The sequence below is a fragment of the Castor canadensis genome, chromosome 8 (assembly GCF_047511655.1).
Source record: "Castor canadensis chromosome 8, mCasCan1.hap1v2, whole genome shotgun sequence".
NCBI classification, from domain to species: Eukaryota; Metazoa; Chordata; class Mammalia; order Rodentia; family Castoridae; genus Castor; species Castor canadensis.
The window spans coordinates 4,126,664-4,136,935 of record NC_133393.1 but is presented as its reverse complement, the minus strand read 5'-3'; the positions used below and the strand labels follow the sequence as shown (position 1 = coordinate 4,136,935).

Genomic DNA, 10,272 nt, shown 5'->3' with positions numbered 1-10,272 from the left:
AAAGGGATTTCGTCTTACTCATTTTAAAGAGCCCACTGTAGTCAGAGCTGAAACTGGACAGTGTAGGAACAGAAATGCATCTCAAATGAAGGCTGACCTGAAGACAGGGCCAGAGAAGGAACAAGAGAGGCATCAGAAACTGGAGATTCACTGGGCACAGGTGGACACAGGTATGTTGCACAAATAAACATGACTTTTCTGGGAGCCAGTGACACACAAGTTCAGACATCCCCAAATAAAGTCTCCAGAAACAGCAGTTGGCACTGGCAGTTTGCTGCTGTTCCCTGCTCTTTGTGTGCGAGATCTGTCTCTCTTTCTCTCTGTCTCTCTTAATTGTGAAACTGTTTCCCAGATCTTAGCTGACTCTGTGAAATTTAGTCCAAGTAGTGAGTGACTCTAAGGACTTACAGAATTATCACAAATGATGTATTTTGCATAGTTAATACAACAAAGACCAGCAAAGAATATCTACATTTGTGTTAATAATGTTAGTGACAATGACTTGTACATAGTGCTATATTAAAATACCTTTAATAATGGATTTTCACACTTACCCTTGATAATATTATCCAATGATAAACAAGTAATGGTTTTTCAGAAGTTATGTTCAATATTTTAAAAGAGATTTAAATACAACATCTTCATATGTCTTAACAAATACTGGTAACAAAAGACTAATGGACAATCTTAAAGTCAAATCATTAAAGTAATCAGTGCTTCATATCAAATATCCTCTATTAGCTCCCCCATCTCCTCTCCCTCCACCTAATTGCATCATTATGGATACCAGAAAATGCTGGTAATATTTTTAAGACATTTATGTGTATTATGAAAAAGGTAAGCAATCTGATATTTTCATGCTTTTGATCATCTCCAGAGAAAGATGAAGAAATTCATTCATGATATCTAATGAGTTTAGCTGTTGAAAATAAAGAACTGTGATTTTCTGTGGTCTTAATGAAGTTATTTTATTCCTCTTTACCTCATTCTCTAAAATAATTTGTTACAATTACCTAACCTTTTACAGATGTTTGTGGATTGAAAAAGTAATTGCCCAGTATGACACCATAATTTTGAAGAATGAAAGAAGCCCCAAGTATAATAATGTATTTCTTTCTCATCCTTTTAAAGGAATTTAGTGAAAAAGTAATTCTTAGTTTATGTATCTACCAAATTTATTTAATTATATTTGCCTCTACAGCTCTTTTCACCAATATTTATATCATCTTTTTGAACTTTAAATAGTATTCAAGTTTTTCTATCTCACACACACATGAACATAAATACAAATTCAAGGAGCCCTGTAAACACTAGATTGTTTTAAGCTTGTTATCTACTCTGCTGTGTTAACCTCCAACCCTCTGCCCCGACCAGTGTCGGGCATGATGTATTTCTTGTAGAAAATTCTCAGTAAATGTGCAGAATTAATGACACTTAAACAATAGTTTACATAAAATGGAGTAAAGCTGTTAAACTAATATGATGATTCATCCAGCTATAGGTTTTGACAACACTAATAGGACTTTTGCTTGTTAACTTCCCCAAAGTACTTGCAAGAAATGCTTTGGATAAGCGTATTTGTTTTCTTATTGCTACATGAGTCATTCTTTCTGTAATAATGGTTTTATTGGCCTGTCTAGCAGCCACTGCCTATGGAGCATTAAAATACATTTATTTTTAAGTCCTTGGAGTGACTAGTACTTCTTTTGTGTCCAAATAGTGATTGAAACGTGGTAGTAAATCAGAATAGCTATCATATTGTAAGATTTTTAAAGGAGTGCATGTTTGTTAAAGGCAAAGTAATCAAAATAGAAAAATGTTATCCAGAATATAATTTCCTTCTTTCTCAATACACTTTAGAGTCTTTCTTCTATGATTTCTTTCTCTTTTATTTTTAGCTGTATTTTTGTGCATGTCTATTATTCTCTGGATTATTCCATTATATATTTTGTCTTCTCAATTAAATTACAAGTGCTTAAGGACATGTGAAAAACCCTTATAGGAGGTAAATGAAGATCTGTTGGATGTAAGTTAACATTCCCACTAGTTTTGTTTTTGGACTTCGGTCTAAATTTTGCAGAATGGGGAAAGATGTAATGACAATAGTCATTGTTTAAGGATCCCCTTTATCATGAGTTCAGTCTTTTCACTCACCCTACAAGCTACATTTTGAGCATGAATTGCAAAATTCTAGTTTTATTTCTTGTCTTCAATATAACTTATCTGTTTTTTAAAAAAGAATCTGAGTGAGAATTTATCAGGTACAGTTTTCTTATGTAGATCCATAAGTTTGATGCTCCCCTTCCCATTCCATCTGGACCTTACTCTAACTCCCTTTTCATTTCATCCTCTGTGATGTCCTTACCACCATCTTTTCTGAGTGTCTGTAGTTACAGAGAGGCTTCTGACATTTTGAAAACAGCCTTTCATGTGCTCCTGCATCATTCTACTTTTCACATAGATGGCCATTTTATTTCCACTGCTGATTTGGCAGCTTGAAAACCCAGGATTTTTTTTCCTGTTAAATTCTGTATCAAATCAGACTCAAATCATATTGTCATTCTTACTGGTCCTCAAATTGGTCTTTTCCTTTCCATTTTTACCACTCCCTCCCTTGCTGTACTTGTCACATCACAACTGAACATACCTTCTCTTCCCACCTTGTTAGATGGGTCCCCATAACATCACCAGAAGAAACGAGTCCATATTTTCCCCTTGCAATTGGGTCCTTCACAACTGACTCCCAGTATGAAAGTAGCAGTCTCTTACCATATACTGGGAGCTAGGATGCTTTGCATGTAATATTTCTCATTTGTAATTTTCAGGACAATCTTAGGTTATAAATGATATTGAAAGTGATAATATTATGTCAAACATTATTTCTAAACTCACTTTCCATCACAACCATGCTATATGTCCGTTGTCAAACCTGGAAATGGATTTGAATGGTCCTAGAACGTGGTTTTGCTTTTCTGCTGCTGCCTTCTATTCTGCTCTTTCAGTATCTAGTCACATGTCAACTTCCTTCTCCAATAAAGTCTGCTCATAGTCATCAACCAACTCAGCTTCCAAAAGTTCTGTGAAGTTCCATCAGCATTCCTCACCTACCTTGTGAACTCCTTAAAATATGAGGTCAATTTTATGTATTCCGCTATCTCACTAAGGATGGGAATCATGTGGTACAGGATGTTTAATGAATTCTCTCTTATCACTTATATTTTCCTCTTTTATTTGCTTTCAATGATTAATACACTCTAGTAAATGCCGTTTTTCTTTGTGTTTTTACTTGACTTATGCATGAATGTGTGTCTTTTAAAATTTTTTATTAGCATACAATCGTCATACAGGGGATACATTGTGGCATTTTCATATGTGCTTGGTTTTTGGTTATATTTTTCCCTCCATTGGAATACGTATCTTAATAAAAATAGACTTCCCAAGATCCCACTTAAATTTATTTAGTCTGAATATACTTGTGTCTTAAATAATAGGCTAAATGCATATTCACAGATGCAGTCTCAAAATGTTCATGAATGTTACACCTTTAAGAAACGTTTAGAATTATTTTTGAGGGCTGTAGAAGCATTCCAGTAAATGAGGTAACAGAGAACAGGAGTTAACCTAGTCAAATGACAGCATATTAAAAATGAGGACCAGGAGTGTAGAAATATTAAAATGTGAAAACATTGAAGTTAGCAGGAGTCAAAGGGAAAAAAATGAAAAGTTACGGCAAGACATTTCTCTACATTCTTATGAAGAAAAGAAACTTATAGAGTACAGATTCCACGATCTGACAGCTCCGGTTTGTCCTATCCTGAAATCGGTTTTACTTTCCTCCTTTGGCCTGGACTGGGATGGATGTTTCAGTATCTCGACCATAAATTTCACTTTCCTAACTCACTTCACCAGTCAGGGCCTAACTCAAATCTTAACAGTTTAACATTTTCTCCAATTTGAAGAATTTCAAATTGAAGAAATTCAAATTTGAAGGCTCAAGTTTGTTCTATGACAATTTAAATCTCTCATGCCAGAAGCTTAAAATATGCCTTCCATAATAGGCTGAATTTTTAACATTTACAGCAAGAGGCTATTATCTTGAAGGCTGCGTGATTACACAAGTTATTACAAACACTCATGACATTCACTGGGATATAGGCAAGGGAATAAAAAATTATTTTTCACTGTTTGTAACTTTTGTTAAAATCAAGTGATAATGTCTACTTCCCTAAGTAGACATTAGGGTGCATTTTTTGCATGCCCCCAAATACCCTTGGAGGGAGTTGCTTTCCACGTATACATCCACCCCGATTTTCAACAGTGTCCTTTCCTCCCAAGACAGTAACCAGGACAGTTGAAAGTCGGTACCAAATCTTTGATGATATCTCAAATTCTTTTATATAAAAAGGTAAATGCAGGACATTTTCGTCTACTTTTCCAGGTAGGGGAATAGTTGTACAAGGGTCCGCCAGCGCTGAATGGGACTGAATGCGTCCAGCCCCCTCAAGGGTGGTAAAACCCTGCAGGAACCCTGCCAGCCCTGAAGCCTCCCAGACTTGGAGCCGGGTCAGGATAGCTGATGGAGCCCCCGTCCTGTGCTGTGGTCCACCTTCTTCCCAGGTGAGCGTCCTGTCCTGGGGTCTCTGCTCTTCAGCCCGGGTGTCTGGACTTGCATTTGCCTGGCATCGCTGCGGGCGAGCTGGGCTGCTTTGTGTGTGGCTGGCAGAGGGCTAGGTTTCTCAGTTCGGGCAGGTTCCGAGGCGTACCCAAGACCTGGGACTTGTTGCAACTCGTGCCCGCGCCCGATCTGCGCTCCGCACCCAGGGCCGGGGAGGCGCGGTCCTGAGCTTCGCTGCGCCGACCTGACGCACAGGTAACTCCCTCTTTCCCTCTCCTCCTTCCCCCTCCTCTCTCCTCCCCCCTCCTGTCTCCTCCCTCCCTCTTTCTCCTCCCCCTCCTCCCTGCGCCGATCTCCTCCTCCCACCTCTCTCGCGCTTCCTGGGAGGCGAACCCGGCGCGCAGGGCGGCGGGCGCGGTTGCGCGGCGGGGCTCTGCGGTGAGTCGGGGGTGCGCGTGGCGCTCGGGGAATCGCGGGGGGCGCTGTGGGGGGGGGCACGGCAGGCAGGCAGAGGGTGCGCGGGAGTCGCGCGGGGCTCTGCGGTGAGTGGGGTCCGCACCCTCGGAACCCCAGAGCGCACCTCCCCGCCCCGGCCGTGCGCGCTGGCTGGGCAGCTCTCCAGGGAGCAGAGCTCGCTCTCCAGTCTCCACTTTCCTCTCTGGATCACTGGTGCGAGGGAATTGGAAAGTTTGAAAAGTTCGGGGCCAGAGAACAGGCGCCGCCCATCGTGGTCTCTGCATTTGGTTCCTCTTTTTCCTTTGCCTACAGGGCCGGGGAGAGGAAGTTCAAAGGGAGGGTCTGGGAAGAGCCTTGTGGAAGTGGGCGACTGAACCGGACTTGCAGGGGGGACCCGGAAAATGTGGGGGCGCTTAGGTTAGGCAGCCAAGCCGCGCGATGTCCTTCCCATCTCCAGGGCCCAGCACAACTTGGAAATGCAGAGAGTTCTCCAAGGACTCGGTTTCTTTCTGCAAGTTGGTGCAGACCTGTGCTCTCCCCATCTGAGTTGGCCTGAGTGTGGGTTTGTGTCCTGGGTTAGCTGACATGGTCATCGTGGGGCACACTGATTATGAGAACCACTGCTGTAAGTTGTGGTGACCTTAAGAGATTGCTCCTGGAAAGGCGCTTGGAGACTTTAGGCCTATTCTGTGTGGCATGTTACCTGTATAAGGTAAGTGAGGAGGCAGAGGATGTGTGTGTCAGCTGCTGGAATCCTGGGTATGGGAAAACAATAGTTGCTTTACAGGGAAGAGGCTATGGGAAGGCAGGGTAGCGTGCGGGCCATGCTTGGTGTGATAAAGTTTTAGGTTAAAGGGTCTTTGACCTAGAAGTAGAGATGAGAGCTCAAGCGACCAGAGCACCAATGAAAAGGTAGGCTGGTGACAAGTAATCAAAGTTCGATTATTCTCCCAACAGCTTAGTTCCAAATCCTCCTTGCTAAATACTTTGTCAAGTTACTGGCAGGCACCTCCCTTCTTTCCCTTTCTCATCCCAACAAGCAGAAGAGCCCCAAGGAAATGTATGACTGATACTGACTCAGTGCTGAGGGGCAGGAGGAAAGGGGACAGGTGAGGAAAGGACCGAGAAGAAAGGCTGGTCTGTTTGGTAAAACAACTAAACAGTGAGAATGATGTGAAACATTGAATCAAGGCGTAGGGGTGGGTCTTTGTTTCTCTCTTTATCTTCTTCTAGTTCCCAGGATGGTAGGCGTCCTCACAGGCTGGCTTACTTCTCTCCCTGCTTTTGGGGCTGCCCGTGGGGTGCACATCCCTCAAAGTGCTGCTGCACAGAGCCCACTGGAGGCCATGGGCGTGTCTGCTTCTCAAGTTGGCAAGCTGTAGACTCCAGAAGCTCAGAATTTATTGTGGGAAGCCTCACCATCCAACAGCTGCTGAAAGAGACAGAGACAAGCCACACCCCTGGTGCTGGCTCAGTGGAGTCTTTCCTGATTATGTTCTTAAGTCCATCGCTTTGTAACTGGCTAAACTAATTCCAGGTGTATGTTGATCGTATTATATCTCCGCACAGTTTGCAGCGGATGCTCATTCGTGGAGTCTGTCTATAGCTATAGGTATATAGATTTCTGTAGGTATAGCTCTATCTAGAGGTATATCAATGGGCATAAAGATATAGATAATATATAAATACATATATTTATGCTTTATGGCAATGCTAAGATTTGAACTCAGAGCTTCATGCTTGCAAGACAGGTGCTCTACCATTTGAACCATATCTTTAGTCCTTTCTGCTTTCTAGTTATTTTTTCAGATACTGTGTTGCATTTTTGTCTGGGGCCAGTTTTGGACTGCAGTCCTCCTACCTGTGCCTTCCTTGTAACAGGGATTATAGACATGACTCACCATATCCAGCTGTTGGTTGACATGGAGTCTTGCTAACATTTGCTTGGGCTGCCTTCAGACTGTGCTCATCCTGATCTATGTCTTCTATGTAGCTGGGATTATGGGAATAAGCCACAGCACCTGGCATATTGAGTATTGTTTTGACCATGTTTTACTCACCTTGCAGTAACTCATCTATGCGCATTCTATCCAGCTACATTAAACAATGTAGTTTTGCAAGATGTAAACATTGTCTGTAGAATCTTGTGGTGAAACTGTGACCTCAGTAAAACAGGCCTCTTTTTTTTTCCTATTAACTTCTATTTTTTTTTTAAATTTTTTAGTGTTACTAGGATTTACTTTTTTTTTCCTTTTATTATTCATATGTGCATACAAGGCTTGGGTCATTTCTCCCCCCGCCCCCACCCCCTCCCTTACCACCCACTCCGCCCCCTCCCTCTCCCCCCCACCCCCTCAATACCCAGCAGAAACTATTTTGCCCTTATTTCTAATTTTGTTGTAGAGAGAGTATAAGCTATAATAGGAAGGAACAAGGGTTTTTGCTGGTTGAGATAAGGATAGCTATACAGGGAGTTGACTCACATTGATTTCCTGTGCGTGTGTGTTATCTTCTAGGTTAATTCTTCTTGATCTCACCTTTTCTCTAGTTCCTGGTCCCCTTTTCCTATTGGCCTCAGTTGCTTTTAAGGTATCTGCTTTAGTTCCTCTTCTAAATCTTGTTGGAGGCGACTTTCTAAAAAAGCTCCGCTTAGCTTAATTTAACTAATTATTTGTAAAATTACAAGTTGTCCTTGTCTAGCTAGTTAGGTGAGTCTGCATATTTGTCCCTTTACATCTTGCAAAATGTGAACATCCCAGGGATGTTTCACCATTCAGACCTCTTAAATACAGTGTCATTGTTAATTCTGAAATGTACTTAAATTCTAATCTGGAAGTGGAATCTGTCTTAGAACTTTGTTGGTCCAGTCCAAAGCTGGTTGGAAGTGCAAGATGCAGTATCTGAAAAATAAACGCAAAGCGAAAGGTCTGGGAGCTTGGCTCAGCTGGTAAAGTATGAGTTCCTGAGTTCAATGCTGGTACTCAAGAAAGGAAGAAATGAAGGAAGGAAAGAAAGATGGAGGGAGGGAGGGAGAGAGGGAGGAAGGACTGACTGGTGAATTTGTCATTTGAAAATCAGAACACATCCCTTCTCATCATGAGCACAGAATTATAAGCAGAGCACAGTTTTAAAGATGCCATGGATAAGATTTTGTACCGACGGCACTTAAACTCCATCAAAATCAGAGCTACCAAAGTTTCTCTGAGGAAACATGTTAGAATCTTCAAAGGGACCTTCTTGCCTGTTGAGGTTGTCAGATGTACACGGGCACCATCTTGAATTATCCCAGCCCGCAGGAGTGGAGCAGAGATGCCAGGAATGAGGGCACTGCCAGCCATTGGCAGGCTGGGTGCTGTGGTCTGCTGAGACCGGAGCTCAGGGTCATGGGAGGATCCAGTGGAAGGTGCATGGAGAGGGCGTACTGAGTTAGAGGGCCAGTGTACAGAAGGTAAGGGTTAGGGGGAGACAAAAGGTGTTTTCAGTGGCTGTGATGCTTGAGAAAGGTGAGTGAGGTAGAGAGATGATCTAAATTTGTGGAATATTCTTGAACCATGGATGAAATGAGGAAACTTTCTTCTGGGGACTTCTAATCACTACGCTTTTGTATTTTTTTGCTGTTTTCATGCTGTCTTTAAAAGTGGGGTCAGACATCCCCTAAAGGCATAAGATAGTTATCTTTTGAGCTGTGTGTACAGTAATTTGTAGACTTGTCCATGACTGGGGAAGGTGCAGTAGTAATGGCCAACCTCTCTTGAACACTGGCAGAGGGTCACGTGCAGTCTCTGTGTGCCTGGACCTATTTTAAAGAGCTTATACCAGATGTTTTGCAGTGGTGATGACACCTAATGGTTAAAACTTGTGCTCTTTTACACTATCCACTTATTAAAAATATTCTCCCATATGTGCCAAGCAATCTGTTCTCTCTGGGGATAGGGAAGTAACAAGACACTGGTTTTGGATCCCAAAAACATCATAGTTTATGGACCTAAAAAAACTTCATAAGTACACACAGATATGAATGCATCAGATTCATTGATTACTTTTTCTGTATTCTACGAGGGTTCTGGCAGATATTGTATGTGTTCATTGATTGTGAATTTGAGCACTAGCAGATCTAAGTTAGTCATGGTTTTGAATAAAGCACTTAAATTATAATGACTTTTCAGGTCTCTGCACTGCTGTTGTAAAAGGTTGAAACTGTATGATCACTCCTGTGTCCCAACCTGCTCTGAAATTCTCTATGATCGCTTCTTATTGAGGATCCAATAAAACAGTGCTAACTAAGTTCTTCTCCCCTCAGTCTCTATAAAACAGTGCTAAGTTTTCCCCATAGTCTCCCTGGGAAGCTCATTATTTCAGCTTCTGTTGTCATATTTTCATTTCAAAAGGTTTTTGGCTCTCTGTTTAACATCAGGTTGCTTTTCTGATTGTATAAACACTACTCACTTGGGGAAGCAAAAGTCATTTTCAAAGCACGGCAGAGTTGTCTTCTACTCAATACTTGTGATTGGATCACTGATGTGGGATGTTTGTCTGGGCTGTCATTTACAGATAAACACAGCAAGGATGACTTTAATTTTAACAGCACCTTGCTGTAAAGAGTCTCGTTCAGCAGCGGTTTTCTGATTTTTAAAAAGAATTGTGTATTTTCCTCAAATAAATGTCACTTTTAAATTATTTGGGAGAGAAGTGCACAAACTAGCTAAGAGTAACTTTATGGGGCCTCTGAGGTTTGATTCCAATTTCAGCCTCCTTGTCCTTTTTCTCCCTTTTCATTCTTTTCATCATTCTTGTCCTTTTCTCTTCCTTTCTAGCCCCCTCTGGTCTTTCTTCTTCCTTTCCCCCTTGCCTTCTTTATGTCCTTCTTCTCTTCCCTCTCCTGCTTTCCTTCTTTCCTCTCACCTTCATTTCCAACCTTTTCATTTCTTTTTCCTTCTCTACCACTTCCTACCGCTGTGTGTCTGTTTCTCCACTTGTTTAGCTATTTATTTATATTTCTTTTTTTGCTGTCATCTCTATCAGCAGAGTTTTGCATTCACTGTGTGTTTCTGAAAATTTATAAAATTATGTGGAGATCAAATAATAAACATATTACAAGGGAATTCCCTAATCTCTAAATTACATTATAGAGTAAACTGGCAATTACCCTTTGAATGTTAAGTACAGTGTTCAACAATGCATTTCTAGCACTTTGAATATTT

General features: G+C 41.5%; 1 protein-coding gene across 4 annotated transcripts in view; it reads left to right on the top strand.

Annotated features, from left to right (window-relative positions):
• Positions 1-4,935: 4,935 nt before the first annotated feature.
• Fam83b (family with sequence similarity 83 member B) overlaps positions 4,936-10,272 on the top strand; it is an 82,273-nt gene continuing 76,936 nt past the window's right edge. The window contains exon 1 of one of the 4 annotated variants that reach the window (XM_074081879.1): positions 4,936-5,053. The gene's annotated coding sequence lies outside the window, so the exon portion shown is untranslated. Of the gene's footprint in view, positions 5,054-5,145; positions 5,158-5,291; positions 5,784-10,272 lie in introns of those variants that run through there. The other 3 variants (XM_074081880.1, XM_074081882.1, XM_074081881.1) reach the window with 3 other exon arrangements.